At 57.1% G+C, this 17,118-nt stretch overlaps 1 protein-coding gene across 1 annotated transcript in view; it reads right to left on the bottom strand.

Annotated features, from left to right (window-relative positions):
• Window positions 1-13,513, bottom strand: part of NRXN2 (neurexin 2) — a 278,572-nt gene extending 265,059 nt beyond the window's left edge. The window contains exon 1 of the mRNA XM_067543925.1: window positions 13,288-13,513. The gene's annotated coding sequence lies outside the window, so the exon portion shown is untranslated. The remainder of the gene's footprint in view (window positions 1-13,287) is intronic.
• Between the last annotated feature and the right edge of the window lie 3,605 nt (window positions 13,514-17,118).

Here is a 17,118-nt window from a genome sequence, read left to right as displayed (position 1 = left end):
AGGGGGAGGCATTCTTCCCTTCTCCGGCAACATTCAAATGTATCAATTTGTCACAGCCCCGACTTTTGTTGTGTAATTGGAGGAACCAGGCGGCAGAAGGAAATTTAAAGGGGAAAAAGCAATAGCCAAATGCGCAGGTTTATAAGCATGCAGGCACACACGCCAAAATTTGGAGCGAATTAAAGAAAGTTGAACTCCTGGGTGGAACATTGTAGCGAGATGATAAGGAATAGCAACAGAAGGCGAATGCTCTCCAGGGCTTTTGTGGGGCTGTTTTATCTGAAGTGATAAAACTCCTCAAGTGAAATATTCCAAGGAGAACCCTTCTAAACTATTCAACGGGAGACAGGGGAGAGGGGAAAAATCAACCTTTTGGCAGGTTTTCTTCTCTGTCTCTCAGTAGCTGTGTCTACACCCAATCTCACCCCAGTTCGCAGCTGGAATTCGGGTTCGTTTAGGCCAATGGGGAATGGGCTCAGGCTAAATTGAAGTAAAGGTACTAAACGGCTGTTGAATCCAGCAGAGGAAGGCAGCACAAGAATGGCTGGAAGCTGAAAGCCAGACGCGTTCTAATTAAAAACAAGGCTCCGATTTGAACAAGGAGGGTGTTTAACCATTGGAACAAACTGCCAAGAGCAGGGGTAGGTTCGCAGCTCCAGGCCAGACGGCTGCCCTGCTGGAAGACACGGGATTTAGTCAAGCACAAGGGCTTGGGCTCAGAGCAGGAGTGGCTGGGTGAGATTCTCTGACCTCTTGCACGGCAGGGCAGACCAGACCATCCAATGGTCCCCTCTGGCCTACGAGCCACTTTGGAAACCTCCTGTAGGCCCTGAGGAAGCAACATTGGGGACCCAATTGTGCTGGGTCGAGACCAGGGGCAGCACATTCAGACCGGGCTCCCTGCCAGCTCCATCCACTTTTACCCCAGTGCTGACATGCCCCAAGCTACACTGAGACCACCCCACTTAGCCCACCCACTCCTTGCATCTATAGGCACCCATCTGAGAGCTCCCAGCTCCTTGGATCCATAGACACCTGTCTAAGAGCTCCCCCACTCGTAGGATCCATAGGCACCAGTCCAAGAGCCCCCCCACACACACTCGTTGGACCCATAGGCACCAGTCCAAGAGCCCCCCACACACACTCGTTGGACCCATAGGCACCAGTCTGAGACTCCCCCCATGCTTTAGATCCATAGGCACCAGTCTGAGAGCACCGCCCCCGCTTTTTGCATCCAGTCATCTCCAAGCGCTCTCCAAAGCAGGCCTGTGTCAGCCATCACCCCTCTTTTACAGACAGGGAGGGCAGTGCCTTGCCCCAGGTGACCCAGCAGGACAGCTGCAGAGCTGGGAATAGAACTCAGCATCCTGAGCACCACAGGAGGGATCTAGCCCCTGGGCCAGGCTGTATCTGGGCTGTGGGACGTGGTGTGCAGGGAAAGCCCAGTCTGGCTCAGGTTTCATCCCTCCTGCCCTGTGCATGTCTGCTGAGCCTCAGCCCAGCTCTAATGGGGCAAGGAGGTCTGGGACCGTGGGTCTGGATCCACCCAACTGGATCTCATACGAATATTTTCTAAAACCTGGCAGGACAGAGACTGCCCCCGAACGCTGGGATGTGCTGGAGAAAGGGCCCATGCATTGCAGGGGGTCGGACAACCTACTGACCTACAGCCCCTCTGCAACACCTGGCTTCTGCGGCGAGACAGAGAGAGCTACGCACATGGGCTAGGCTAAAAATCTACTTGGATTCCCCTCCACCTCCCAGAGCGGACGCTGGGCGTGTGGCTGAGGCCAGAATTAAAAGACAGCTGTGAAATAGACTCGCAGCATATTTGCGTCCAATCCTGGAGTCCATTCCCTGGGGCGAAAGATTGTGGCAGGTGCCTGTAAATCAAAGCCAAACACCTGAGACATCATAAGTGTGGGATGTAAATACCTGGCTACATTAGATGGATAGACAGAGATGCATTTCCCTCAAAAACATATTCATCATTCCCTCTCGCCCTGACGGGCCAGTGCTGGGCTGAGCAGACAACAGAATTGGGCCATTCGCACTGGGAGGTTTGCCTTTGGTTTCCTAATAAAATTCATGAGAGTAGTCAAATTGAGTAGACATTTCTGCTCCCCCCGCACACACACAGGGTGGTATTATCGGGGGGGAGCTTATTTTCAGGGTAGAAATCAGACATTTATTTAATTTGGTAGGAGAAAGGCCCTTGGGCGCCAGCCACATACAAAATCATGGAAACTGAGATGCTATTGTTTGATTTATCTAAGAAAAATCTGCCCCCTCCCCCACCCTCCAAAGGTAGAGGCACGTTGCCCCTGATGCTGTGATAGTGTCTGACAGAGGGTTGGAAAAGCGATAAGGTGCCGGGGTGGAGTCATCTAACGCACAAAATTAATCATATAAATGTTTGCAACACGCAAGCTGAAATCTCTAACAGCCAGCCTGCGCTAACTAACAGCCCCTATTGCGAAACACAAGCCAGGAGCTTGGCAATTGACTCCTGTTTCCATATGAGTATATTACAGGCGGGAGGGGGGAGGTAATTTTCTTTAAAACCCCGTTTTATACAGGGCTACAAACACTACACAACAACACTGGTTTCCAAGGATGCCTTTCATTTCTGCTGGGTCTGAGCCTAAATTCAAACCTTCTGCTAATTTCCAGTATAATTAATCTTCTCTCTCTCTCTCTCCAGAAAAACTCCCCTTAAAGAACCCCCACTTATCCCCCCACCCCCTTTGCTAAGAGAAATGCTACCTGTCCCATGTCAAAATATTTCCAGATGCAAAGGTTCATAACAGACGATACAGTTAACAGATCTTTAATCCAATTCCAGCAACATTTTTTCAGATTGTGCTTTCATCTCCCCCTCCAACTCCGCACCCCACACTGTGTAATTTCATAAGCTTTGTTACCACTGGGGGGTTGTGTGTGAGTGTGTGTGAAACAATGCTCCAAAACACACACTAGATGTACAATTCATGGAAGCACCGATCTGCTCCAATCATAATGAAACCATCCCATTAATATTAAATAATAACGTGAAGCCTTAATAACTGCCACCAATCTTCAGTGATACCCATCTGGAAGCAGAATATGGCTATTTACGAATATGTTAATACTACTCTAATAGCAGCAGCAGTGCTGGTCCTCAAACCGTGCTGGAATTAAAGAATAATACTGACATCCTGCGAATATTCACACGGCTTTATTTCCTGCCTCTGTCTGGGCACTGGATATTTTTTTAACTCAGCATTTCAGATGATCTATCCGCCCGCGTTCTTCCAATGCAAAGATATCAACTCCAAATGCCAGTTGCTTGCTTCAGAGAGATAACCTCAACCTTATAGATAAGGTTCACACGCTCACACACACACACACACACACACACACACACCATGTAAAATAAATATATAAAAGGCAGCCACAGGGACAAATATTTTGCCAGGTCCCCACCCCCACTGGAGAGCACCGCTCAAGCTAAAATGTCCTCAGCTTGCCTTGTTACACCCCCAGATAGTCCCCCACAATGCAGCAATGACTCCCATGCTGCCCCCCATACCCAGCCCCCACTGCCACCTCTGTGTCAGCAGCGATGCAACCCCCAGACCCCACACATAGATCTTTAAAATGCATGTTGGGGTGAGGAGGGGGTGCCCCCACCCCACCCCCTTGCAATGTGCACGTATCTGCTGTAACTCCCCCACACCCAATCCCCTTGCAGCGATGCCCCCCACAATGCATCCCCACCACCTTGCTGCTTTGCAACGCTATGGAAACCCCCACGGTTGCCACGGCTGCAAAGGGTGGGGGGGGGAAGCTAGTGCAAATGGATGCAGCGGTACCCAACCCTCACCCCCTCCCATCGCCCCCCATCCCCAAGGGCAGCGATGGGTGCAGCATCCCGGTACCTGCTCCAGGGGGGGCCTTGTACGTCCAGCTGCTGCAGAGGAAGGCAGGAGACAATAGAAAGGTGGTGGACCCTCCTCCTCCTCCTCTTCTGTCTGCCCCCCTCCCTCCCTGCCTGGCTCCCTTGCAACAAGAGATGCTGCTAGATGCTGCTCCCGCAATTCGCCTGCAAATATGAGTGGCAGCAACAGCACCACAGCCACAGCACCGCCCGCCGCCCCTCCCTCCCCAGCGGGGCTGTGGGGGGTTGTGCAGGCAATTTGGCACGGGGGGAGGCACCCACAGACAAACACAGCCTCAGGCTGGGGAACCCGGGAGCCAGATTTCTCCCATTAATGCCATACACCATAGGGACTGAGCCCTGAAGAGCCAGGCAGGCTGGCCTAGTGGGTATAATGTGGGGCTGGGACTCAGGACCCTGGTGTTGTAATGCCGGGGGTAGCCTGGCCTAGTGGGTATAGTGTGGGGCTGGGAGCCAGGACCCCGGAATGCAATGCCGGGGGCAGCCTGGCCTAGTGGGTATAGTGTGGGGCTGGGAGCCAGGACCCCGGAATGCAATGCCGGGGGCAGCCTGGCCTAGTGGGTATAGCACGAGGCTGGGAGCCAGGACCCCGGTGTTGCAATGCTGCATCTGTCTGCCATTTGAACAATTCCCCCCAAACACATACACGATAAAATAGGGTGTCACATTCACAAACTCCGGGGACATGGAGCTAGATTTCCTGCATGCCTATCAAGTGGAAAGGGGAGTGGGGTCTGCCGGGTTATGGAAGGGGGTGGCTGGGAGTCAGGACTCCTGGGTTCTATGCTTAGCTTTGAGAGGGGAGTGGGATCTGGCGGGTTACAGCAGAGGGGTTGGGAGTCAGGACTCCCGGGTTCTGTGGGAGGCTAGATTGGTCAGAACGGTCCCTTCTCGTAAGATCTAGACAGCACCCTGCCCACAGAGCTGGGGAAGCAGTAACAGCAAAGAACGTTCGATGGCCGCGGCTAACGGCACCAGTCAAGATTGAGAGGGCTTGTCATGCTGGGTCCTGCACAGAGCCCCCCTCCCTCCAACACACACACCCACACCCAGGACGGGGTCTCCCCCATCATGCCAGATGCCGCCCTCCTGACCAATGTCGAGGGCTGCACAGACTCACACTGTGAGACAGTCCCTGCCCCCATAAGCTCACCGAGGGTGGGAGGGAAACCGTGGCACCAGGGGGTGAAGGGACTCATGCTAGATGGCCCATTGGCCTGGTGTGGGACAGGGTGGGCGTGGGGGAGATATTGGGCTGGATGGCCCGTCCAGAGGGGAGGGACTTGCCCAAGGTCAGTGGCAGAACCAGGAATAGAACCCAGGTGTCCTGAGATCCAGTCAACTACCAAACTGAGCTTCCCTTCTGCTAATCAATCAGGCCAGGGCCCCTAGAGAGAAGGGGATTTAGGGGAACAAATATATCCAGTAAATAACCGCCCGGAGCAGGTGAGAAGCTGCTGTTCAGCCCTTTGAGAATCTACCGAGTCACAAAAAAGGCTGCTACAGTAGGGTCAGCACAAACCATGAGGGGACAGGCCCCCACGGACCCCCGCCCGCTCCCTGCACCACAGCGCCCCCTACAGACCCCCGCCTGCTCCCTGCACCACAGCGCCCTCTACGGACCCCCGCCCGCTCCCTGCACCACAGCGCCCCCTACGGACCCCCGCCCGCTCCCTGCACCACAGCGCCCCCTACGGACCCCCGCCGGCTCCCTGCACCACAGCGCCCCCTACGGACCCCGCCCGCTCCCTGCACCACAGCACTCCCTACCGACCCCCACCTGCTCCCTGCATCACAGCGTCCCCTACTGAACCCTGCCCACTCCCTGCACCACAGCACCTCCCCTGACCACCGCCCTTTTCCTGCACCACGGTGTCCCCTACGGACCCCTGCCTGCTCCCTGCAGCATAGCTCCCCTAATTCCACTCTCCCATCTCTCAGCCAGTTCTCCCGCAGTCCACAGGTTGAGCTTACTTTGACCACACTGCTCTGCTCAGTCACCTTCTGTGCCCCCTGCCATCTGCCCAGACAGATGGACCCCTCCAGCCCCCCCCCCCCCCACTTGTCATGTGCATTACCGCAACAGGCAGCACCAACGCACTACTGATGGCCAGGAACCTGGCCAGGTGCTAACACCACCACTTGCCCTTCACAGGCAGGGTGGGGCGCTGGGGGGGGCTGGGTCACACCCACTCTGTCCATGATGGAAGCCCCCAAAAGGATCTGTATAGCCTGCTCCACACACAGTGCTGCATGCCCACTCCTTAGGGGCCCCTGCGCACCCTCCCTCTCAGAGCTGGGACAGAGCCAAGGGATCCTGACTCCCAGCCCCCCCATCTCTAGCACACTAAACCCCATTCCCCTCCCAGAGCCAAGGACAGAACCCAGGAGTCCTGACTCCTAGCTCTCCCTGACTTCTTGCAATGTCTGTAACATGGGAGGGGAATGGGGCCTAGTGGTTAGAGCAAAGCTGGGAGCCAAGACTCCTGGGGAGTGAGGGGAGTGGGGTCTAGAGGGATGGGAAGGGGGGAATCAGGATTCCTGGGTTCAATCCCAAGTCTGGGAGGGGTGGTGCTCTGGTGGTTACAGCAGTGGGCTTTGTGTCCCATGTGAGCCCCCGGCTGTACAGCACCCCCAGCACTACACTGGGGCCAGCACTGGCTGTGAGGAGAGAGTCCCCCCTACTGACCGCCCGACTCCCTGCAGCACAGCACCCCCTAGCACTGCAGCACTGGGGCTAGCGCTGACTGCAAAGGGAAAGCATCTCTCGCTGAGCCCCACACACACTTTCCAGGGGGGTCTCTCATCCCAGCTGCGTGTGCCTCGGCCGGCTTCCTGGCCCAGGCACCGGGACGGAACCAGGGAACTGCCCAGATCTAAAAGTGGGAGCTAACGAGCCAAAAGCCGCCAGCTCCCACCGGCTGTGGATCGGGCACGGGGAGCATCACACACTGCCCGGCGGCGGGGGGAAGAGAGAGAAGGGGATTCCCCCCCTCAAGAGACCCACCCCCACTCACGCCTCTCTTTGCAACGTCTTTCAAGCCGCATTTCAGACGAAAGGAGGAGCCAGTGCAGAGATGGTTCCCCACCTGGGGACTCCATCGTGAACCCTACAGGCAGCTACCTTGGGAGACTTCCAACGCTGCCATCTGCACCTTTACCGCCTGCCCCGCTCCCCACAGCACCCGGCTGGGCGACACTGAAGCTGGGGGAACCTCCACAGCCAGCGCTGCTGCCCCACTCCCTACAGCCCTGTGCAGCACGTTCCGGGGGCAGCCCAGGGTGGGCCAGCAGGGTCCTGCAGGCCAGGACTGAGGCGCAGCTCAGGGCAGCGCGGGTGGCGGGGAGCACTGACTCCACGGCTCTAAGGGAGGCCCCCTAGTGAGAGCCAGCCCATCCCCCACTTGCAGATAATGACCCGAACCACAAGCACCCCCCCCCAACCAAACAGAAGAGCAGGGGCGAGAAATGGGACATGGACACGGACGGGCCGTCCCCTTTTAGGGGGCGCCAGCTTTGATCAGGCCCCAGGGTGGCAGATTGGCTGGCTCAGGAGGGTGAGGAATGAGACATGGGCTGGTGCCAGCTCCAATCCAGCCCCATATGATCCGTTAGCTCCTCGGCGTTATCCCTCTCAGATAGTGCAATGAATTCAACGTGCGGGTGGGTGGAGACAGTACCAGCTCAGCAGCCCCCACAGGTCCAGACTCCCCATGCTCCCTCCAGCCTCCCTGCCCCACACACAGCCTCCTCACATCCCCACAGAGCCCCCCTTCACACAAACACAGTCATCCCCTTCCCTTCACCCCACTTCTCCCCCCCACACTGACCCATCCCCCCACACCCAACCCACCACTCCTCCCCTCACCCACAGGGGCCTCTCCCTGGGGTCCATTCACCCTGATTGATGTGGGATGGTGCCAGCTGCCAAGCTGAGACCTGACATGCTTATTACACACACAGGGCCCCGAAGGGCTGGGAATAGGGTCACCCCACACAGCAGAAGCACTGGCCTACGGTTCAGGAGCCCTCCCCCACAGCTAATGGCTGGGGGTCATTTGTCCTGGTGGGGCACCTTCCAGTGCTCATTTCAGATCTGCTGGGAAAAGGAAAGGAGCCAAGGGCTCAACATCTGAGCCCCTCACCCTGGAATCCCACGAATCAGAGCAGGAGCGGAGTTTGGGCAGCCCCGAAAGTGCCCGCCCCTCACCCCCCAGCCAGCTGCTTTGCAAAACCATCACACCCCATCCACACACAAGAGACTATCTGCTGAGTAGGAGCCCCGGGCTGGGGGAGCAGGAGACTGCAGGTCAGCACTGAGGGGCACTGGCAGAGCTAGCTGGGGGGACCCCACGGATGGGATAGCAGGGGACTGCAGTTGGGATTGAGGAAGGGCCGGGGGAGGCTCACACAGACCAATCCCTGCTCAGTAACATGCGGATACTGTGCAGCTGATGGGCAGTGCCCACGCTGCCTGGGGCTTGTCTGCCCCCCCAACACCCCCCCCCCATCTGCATGGGTGTCAGATGAGCACCCAGAGAACCAGTTACTCACCAGCCTGACTCATCCCCAGCACCAAGGGCTGCGTAGCCAGGACCAGCTACTGTGCAATTAGCCCCACAGCTCGGAGCAGGGAGGCTGCTCCCCCCAGACCCCATTACAATGGGATAGGGGATGCCAGGCTGCTTCTCCCCCCAGATCATATTGCATCCCCCTGGCGATGGGATGGGGGGGCCAGACTGCTCCCCCCGGCCCCCCTGCAGCCCCCCGGCGATGGGATGGGGATGCCAGGCTGTTCCCCCACACACACAGGCCCCGTTGCAGCCCCCCAGCAAGGAGGTAGGCCAGGGGCATCGTGCCGCTGCCTCCTGGGCCGCACTGCAGCCCCCCCAGCACTGGCTGAGGGGCTGCCTTATGGTGCCAGCACCCCCCCCCCCCTTAGGCTGGGCACGGCGCAGCCACTGGTTGCTTAGCAGCCCTGGAGCAGACGCGGCTGCTAGGGGAGGCCGGGGGGGTAGGGCTGAGCGACCTTTCCTGCCCTTGCATGGCAGAAGCAATTAAATCAGTGAATGCAGAGCCAGGGCGGGGGAGCTCCACAGCAGAGCATGGGCTGCAGCCAGCCTCCCCGGGGGCAGAGGGAGGGAGGGAACGGGACAGGCAAAGAGCCAAAGGAGGCAGAGAGGAGGGCGACCCCCCCACCGGAGCGGGATGAACTGCCCCAGGGCAGCACCCCCATGGCACACTGCCCCCCTACAGTGGGGCACAGCAGGCCCTAACTAGCGCTGCTGCCCTGCTCCCCACAGCGCCCCCTGCTGGGAGAGGCAGGGCCTGGCATAGCCGGGAGCTCCCCCCACAGCAAGCTCCTGTCCCGCTCCCCACAGCGCCCCCTGCTGGGAAAGGCCGGGCCTGCTCCCCCCACAGCTGGCTCCTGCCTGGCTCACCACAGCACCCCCTGCTGGGAGAGGCAGGGCCTGGCATAGCCGGGAGCTCCGCGCACAGCCGGTGCTCCCTGGAGTATCTCAGTTATGGGTGTAAAGTGAATTTTATTGTCTCCCAGGCCCCCCGTCCTGTGGCTCTCAAGGAGGGCAGGAGTGGTGGGGGGGTCCCCACTGACTCCAGTGGATTTGCTGATAAATGGATCTGTCCCTCCTGGAAACATGCCCTTTCAGCCAACCCTGAGCTGCCATCTCCCCTGCCCTCCTGGACTCATCCATTCACCGTGGCAGGGATATTACTCACTCCCCATAACTCCCTAACTGAGATCTGGGGGGATGCTGCAGAGCCCCCACCCCCAGAGTCAGTTTGGGGACCCAGGCATCCTGCAACAGAGAGATGTGCCCTGCCTCGCAAGCAAGGCCTGGGTCGCAGGGAACAGGGTGGAGGCCCAGTGGGGGGCGCAATCCGTGCTGCCCCAGTGCCTCAGCGCGGTGCTGGAGGGCACGGTGCTGTCTGTTGGACGGCAGCTGAAACTGCTCTTCTAACCCTTCCTCTGCATTCCAGTTCCTGGGGCACCCCCCTAAAGCTGCCGTTTGAACCCTCGAGGCCTGGCAAGTGCCAGGGCCGGGGAAGCCAGTCTGACTCTCTGAATATTCTCTGCTCTTCAAATGGATGAAGATTCTTCCTCACTTCCTGTCTTACACATTCTGAGAGATGCTACGCCCCACCCCAGAGGTGGCTGCAACTAGCGCCGGCCAAGGGATCCCTGTATAAACAGCTCCCAACCCAGGGGCAGCTTCGTTTCAGCACAGGACAAGGGATTCCTGTATAAATGATGATTGATTTACTTGGGATGTCCAGACAATTGAGTTTATTCCTGTAAATTAATAACATTGCAGAAAACATTTAAAAAAATAAAAAGACAAACCGAAAAAGTTTGTGTGTGTGTCTGAGCTGAAATCTCAGGTCCTGTGTGACAGGCGGGTCAGGGGGTTACAGACAAGACCTACTTAGGAATCCAAGCCACGGCACCTCTAGGGGATCCTGCCCTGACCTCACTCACCCCCCCAGATCACAGCATGTGGGGGGGCGGGGGTTTCTATCTTCAGACTGGTACATGCAGAGAAGTTCATGCATGATAAGAGCCATCTAGTGCCACCTGCAGGGCCCAGGCTGCCCAGCTACCGGTCAGAGGATGGTGGGTGCACAGGGCTGCAGGGTGAGGAAAAGCAGATGTGTGGTTATCATGGGCCTCCGGGGAAGGAGGGAGTGAGACAGAGAAGTGGAGGGAAAAACACAGAGAGCTGGCGTGAGGGGGGGGGTCAAAAGAAAGAACATGGAGGAACATGAAGGACAGAGCGCTAGAAACACAGCTCAAGAAAGATGGAAAGCTAGAAACCAAGTAAAGAAAAGCAGCATGAAGCCTGAACGAACCAAGGACAGAAAATGAAGGCTGAAGAAATAATGAAGAAGTGAATGGCTGAAAATGCAGGAGGACAACGAGAAGAATGATTGAATGAGTACAGGAAAAAACGGCCTGGCGAACGCAAGAGCCAGCGAAGGCCGAGCGGGGCCTGGCCAGGCCGTGGAATCTCTTTGCACCGGCTTCATTCCACGTGGCGCCTCTCCCAGCCGATGCCCAGCACCAGGACTGTGGCACATCCTGTTAGCACCAATGCTGCCTCCTCCATTTATCCAGCACTCCCTCCCTGGTGCTGAGATGCAGCCGCCTCTGGGGTGGGATGTGACAGGTGTTTATACAAGGATCATTTACTAATGGTATCTATTCCTGCGAATGCTCCTCACTAATGCTACTTCTTACAGTTAATACTACCCACTTCCAATATCACTTACTAATACTTCCCACTACTTCCACCATTTACTATTCCGGATTGCTAATCCGCCCACCACGATACTCCTTACAGTGCAGTATATTACTAACACCCCTTCCCACAGACACCGCCAAGGCATGGTCTCCAAGGAAAATTCATCTGGAAAAACTGAAGGGGTGAATATAAATTGGATGAGTTCATCCACATTAAGGTCCTGCGTGGACACCCTCATTTGGAATAAAAGTGTCTTTAATTTGGAGTTGGGCTTTATCAACCCTTGAAAATTGATCTGGTGTCAGGGAAGCGGTGAATTCAAAGCGGATTAACCACTCTAGTTCCGGAGATGAAGCATCCACATGTAGAGTTTCACCAGGAACAAAAATGCATGTGTAAGCAAGCCTTAAAGCTAAACTGAAGTCATGTCATATTTATTCCAAATGAGTGTGTCCACACGGGGGCTTAATCCGGTATAACTAGACCAGCACAATAATACCGGTAAATCACCCCATATAGACAGACATGGCCTTGTTAATGCTACCCTGTATAATATTACCCTTCCTACTGCACCGAGGAGCGGCGTTCATTTACACTTTGCCACGACCACCTACTAACACTGCTCCCCAGTTCTGCTCTCGCCTGCTTGTGCTAAAGCACTAGCTAGCACAGCTCCAGCTGCTGGCTGGCGCATGGACCCAATAGCCCAGGGATCTCCGACTCCTCCCTGGGTGCCCCCGCTCCCTCTTTCCTGGGCCCGCGGGCGGGTGCAGGCTCACCTTGCCATACCTTACGTCCCTGTCAGTTAAATCTTAACTGAGCGCCCATGGCCCACACTGCCTCCCTGTCGGCAGGGACATGGTGCACCAGGGCATCTCTTGGTTTTGCATCATCTCCTGAGCAGGAGCATAGCGCCTCCTGCAGGGCATCCTCCAGTCCTGCACCGTTACCACGCACAGGGGGGAGCTGAATTTCCCCCCTCAAATACTGCGTGCACAGGAGTTGGAATCGTCCCCGCGTAGCACCGCTCCTCATATAAGCCCCCCCCCTAGCCCCACACCCCATCGCCCTCCCGGGACATTCTGATAAGAACCTTGTCTGGCACACAGAAGGGGCCTGACTATCGCCCCCCTCTGCACCGTTATCGCCTGCACACACACCCTCCCCTGCCTGGCGCTGCACTGCCTTACGCCCCCGGTGCCAGGCTGCCAATCCCCCCCCCCACTTCCCCCTTCCAAGACCTGCCAGCACGGCAGGCTGTTGGATCACGCTGCACGGTCACGGGCAAAGCAGCAAAACCCGGCATCAGTCGCCATCGGGCAACAGGCTTCAAAGAAAAGACCTCGGGCCCTTTATTTGTCCCCCCAGCATGTCATCATTAGCCCAGGGCCAGCAGACAGCTCTGGGTGTGGGGGTCTCCATCGCCCCGGGCGCCAGGCAGAGTCCCCCAGCCCCCACGTCAGGCTGGGTGCCACCCAATCCCCACACACAGCTCCCTTGTCATTCCAGGAGCTGCACAGACCCCTCCGCAACCCCCTCACTGCATGGAGCCCACCCTCCTGGCCCCCTCACTGTGCCAGGTGCCACACAGACCCCCCAAAGCCTTCTGATTGTGCCATGCAGAGCCCCTCCCCCCACTGACCCCTCATCATGTCAGGTGCCTCGCAGACCTTCCCGACCAAGTTTGGGTGCCCCGTTGGGCCAAGAATTGCACAGACCCCAAACAAGATCAGGCCCCTCCCCCATGCCATGTGCCACAGAACCCCCCAACCAGGCCAGATCAGGGGCCTGACTGCGCCAGATGCTGCACACACTCCCTGACCAAGGTCAGGGCTCCCCCTGGGGCTGGCACTGCACCAATGCACAGTGGGTGCCAGGCCCTGCTCAAACGGCTCACAGGCCAGACGCAGAAAGGATCCTTCTCCCCATCCGACTGACAGGGGGAAACTGAGGCACCGAATACGGACCCATCTCACCCCAGGTCATGCAGGGCATCTGCAGTGGAGCTAGGAACTGAAACCAGGTGTCCCAGGTCCCACACCCATCCCTTACCCTTGCTCACACATCCCCCGCAAGCCACCTCACCTTGCCGGCACCCACTCCAGCTGGCCGGGCCAGTCCTGTCTGGCGGTGGCTGGTGCTCGCCCAGCCTCGTGGTGCCGCTCTGGGGCTGCGTCAGCAGGTCCGAAGTTTTCGGTCGGGGGTTATGAGCACGTCCGTGCGCCGACGGGGCAAAGCAGGCCCCCTGGTGCCAGGGCATCTGCAGCCGCCAATGCCATTGGCATAGCCCGTGCACAGCAAGCTCCCGGCTGCCGCGTCCCAGGCAGACACAGCAGCACTGAAGGGAGGTTCCCCCCCCAAAAGAAGATTTAAATATCAAGCTGGCTTGCCTTTTAAGTGCTGTTTTACTAAAGCTTCTGTCAAAAATTTGGGAGCAATCCCCCCAGACTTCTCTCACACTGCTAAGCACGGCCACTAGCCCCCACACCCCGAGCTGGGCATGAACCCAGGAGTCCTGAGTGCTACCATCTCCTGCTTCAACCCCCTAGGCCCCGCCCCCCCGCACACCAGGAGCTGGGAACCAGCCCCTGTTACCAAGTCTGCTGATGTTTGCTGATTTGGTAAAGGCCCCCAGCTGCTGGAGTCATGTGATGAGGGAGCAGCTCAGCTCTGGCTTAAAACAAGTCCTAGCCCTCAGGGCTGGAGAGAAAACCAGGAAACTGGGAGCCTGAAAGATACTAAACCAGGACAGGGAAGAAGCAGATCCCAGCCTCCCCGTCTCCACTCCAACCCGTTAGACTCACTCTCCTCCCAGAGCTGGGCTAGGACCCAGGAGTCCTGGCTCCCACCCCCACCTCCCCGCTCTAACCACTGGCCTCCATATCCAGCCTTGCAATCATACTTCCTTGTTAGACTTCAGTTCTGTGGCTATGAAATGCCTCCCGCTCCCCCCCATTTTTGGACTCTGTGCTCTACAAATCTACCACGTTTACCAAAGAGTGGCCAAGGTTACCATACAATTGAGGTTTGGAGCTAAACCCAGGCCAGCTACGGGGGGATGCGGGGTGAGCGGAGAGAGTGAATCAAGTCTGGGGTCCCAGGGCACTGAGAGTGGCTGGCTCAAGGGGGGGGGGAATGGGACACTGATTCCCTTCTAGAGGGCACCAGCTCCCAGCTGGCCTCAGGTGGGGGGCTGGTTGGCTGCGGGGTGTGGAATGGGACACAGGCCAGTATGTAAGGATGAATTATTGTTAGCTATTCGTGCTCATTGGTTTATCATTTTTATTCATACTGAATTATGACCCTGAGTAGCAGCTGTTGTGTATATTAGCCCCAGGCCTGGTAAAACAGCAGGACCCTGCCCCCTGCATTCAAACCAGCCCCTTGGGGCGCAGAGCCATGCCACGATCCAGCCGGACAACGGGTGCTGTAGGAAGCAATCAGGGGACGGAACGGGGAGTCCACTGTGCGCGGCTGTAGGGACAAGGATAACAATACCCCTGCTACCCACAATAACCCGTCCCCAGCCTGCACGCTGCAGGCTCAGCCAAGCAGATGCTATCAGGGCCGCCGCTGATTAATTGCCTGGTGGCTTTACTAAGGGGATGATCCGTCTCGCTCTTTCTTTCCATCTCGTTTTCTCATTCCATCACTACTGGGAGAGGGGGCACAAGGGAGAGATTCTGAGGGGCAGCAGCAGATGGGTTAGAAAAGAAGCGTCAAGGGGGTTTTATTTATTTACCTGCAGCTCAGACGCCCAGCACAAATATAGTCTTTTCCCTGTAGAGGGTGCCAGCTGCAATCCGGCCCCAAGGTGGGGAATGGGCTGGCTCCCGGGGCAGGGAATGGGACATGGGGCCTTTGACACATGGGACATGGGACACTGGAGCTGATCCAGCCCCAGGTTGGGGAGACTGGCTGCCTGGGGTGGTGGGGGGGAGAGAGGAAATGGGATATGGGGCCTTTCCCCACTAGGGGGCGCTGCTCCTATCAGGCTCCACTGTGATGTTACAGAGCCTCCCATCCTCTGTAAAACAAGTGTGGGGCTAACCCCGGGTGCACTGAATCTCAGCTGGCACTATTTGGCTTTCCAGGGGCAGAGTCACTGCCCAAGGCCATGGAGAGAACCCAGGATCTTTGACCCACAGCCACAGCCCTGCTCACCAGATCCCGCTCCCTTCCCAGAGCCAGGTGAGAGCCTTGGCAGTGTGCAGTTTAAAGGTTACCTCTGATTGCTGTGTCTAATCTGCTTACAGAGGAGGCAGTGGCTTGTGTTTACCTGCTTGCTTAATACCAGCCAGCACTTATCTGCCTCTGCGATCCATAGACGCAATCAATGCCTTTCATCATTCAATTTTCTCTGCTGCCCCAGATTTGGGGAACAACGCCCCCTTCCTTCTTGACCTCCCCATGCCCTTAACTGGAGTAGTCAGGAGCTGCCCCCACAGCCAGTGCCTGCCCTGCTCCCCACAGCGCCTCCTGCTGGGAGATGTCACTATGGTAGTGCCAAAAAACCCAAGGCCCCATCGTACCAGATGCTGCACAGACCCTGCTGGAGAGCAGCCCCCCCTTGCTACACAGCCACACAAGGAGAGACAGTCCCTGTCCCCAAGAGCACAACATCGACAGACAAAGGCGGGGAGCATGGACGAATCACTCTCATTTTACAGCTGGAGAAGTGTGGGCTACCCCAGTATTTTTCGCTGCTACTGCAGAGCCCCCCAGTATTTTTAGGCTGGTGCTTTGGCATGCCCTGGCATATTGAATCAGACTGTAACAGCCCCTAGCATTTGTAGTTGCTATTATTGCATTACCGAGTCTTTGCAGCTCGTATGCTAATGGGCCCTCGTCTTTTTGTGGCTACTTTAGAATCTCCTCATACTTGTGGGATGATACTGTGGCAGCTTGAGTATCGCGGGTTAGAGTCTCTCCTCCCGCAGTACGCGGGCTGGTACATGAGTACCGCCTGGTACTTTTGGATGGCACGGCAGTGTCCCCTAATAAGATCGGCTGGTGCCCTCGCCATTTGTGGGTTATTTGCTAGTGCCACCTCGTATTTGTCAATGCCGTGCTCGCGTCCCTGACTACATGAAGGGCCGTGCAGCAGCTCCAGCTAACGGAGCAGCACCCGCAAGTTTTAGGCAGGTACTCAAGCACTCATCGTTATTCCCGGATGATACTGCAGAATCACCTCACATTTTTCTTGGGCGTCGCACACTCGAGCATCGTTCTGTGATACTCCAGCATCCGCTGCTAGAATTTTTTAGCCTGGCTCTGCTTTGGGAATGAGCATCTTTGGCTGCTACTGGAGCATCTCCCATTTGGGGGGCTGATATGCTGGTGACCTGCAGTATTTTTGTAGCTGGTATTACAGAGTCCCTCGCATTTGAGGCTGGTACACCAGCATCCCTGAGTATCTATTGGCAGGTACTGCAGCAGCTCCTAGTGTTATAGGCTGGTACTGCAGCATCCTGTGGACCTTTTTGGCAGCGCCTACTGCATCCCCTAGTGGTGTAGTCTGGTACTGCAAGACCCCCCATGTCTCTTCCCGTTTCACTGCAGAGGCTGCTGCGAGTGCATCTGGGGAGCAGCCCATCGCCTGACAGCAGATGATGAACTCTACAAGCAGCTGCCAGAGGGGCGGTCTAGCAGGAAGACGGTTTGCTACAGGAGGTGGGCTCAGTCACCCCAGACACATGGCAGAGGTGAGCAACCCTCCCATGGCCCCCAACTGACTGGGGACAGAAAGGAACAGTGCTAACCCACACAGCGCTCCCCACAGCACCTTCTGCTGGAAGGGGCTAGGGCTGGGGTAGCCGACTCATCCTCCCTCAGCCGGCGCACCTGCCCCACAGCCCTCCCCTCCCCCGCCACCAGGACTGGTGTAGCCGGGAGCATCTCCCGTAGCGGGTGCAC

This window comes from Emydura macquarii, unplaced genomic scaffold (assembly GCF_026122565.2).
Source record: "Emydura macquarii macquarii isolate MOO-44397 ecotype Brisbane River unplaced genomic scaffold, CSIRO-AGI_Emac_v2 contig_968, whole genome shotgun sequence".
NCBI lineage: Eukaryota > Metazoa > Chordata > Testudines > Chelidae > Emydura > Emydura macquarii.
This window is presented reverse-complemented; position numbering and strand designations above follow the sequence as displayed.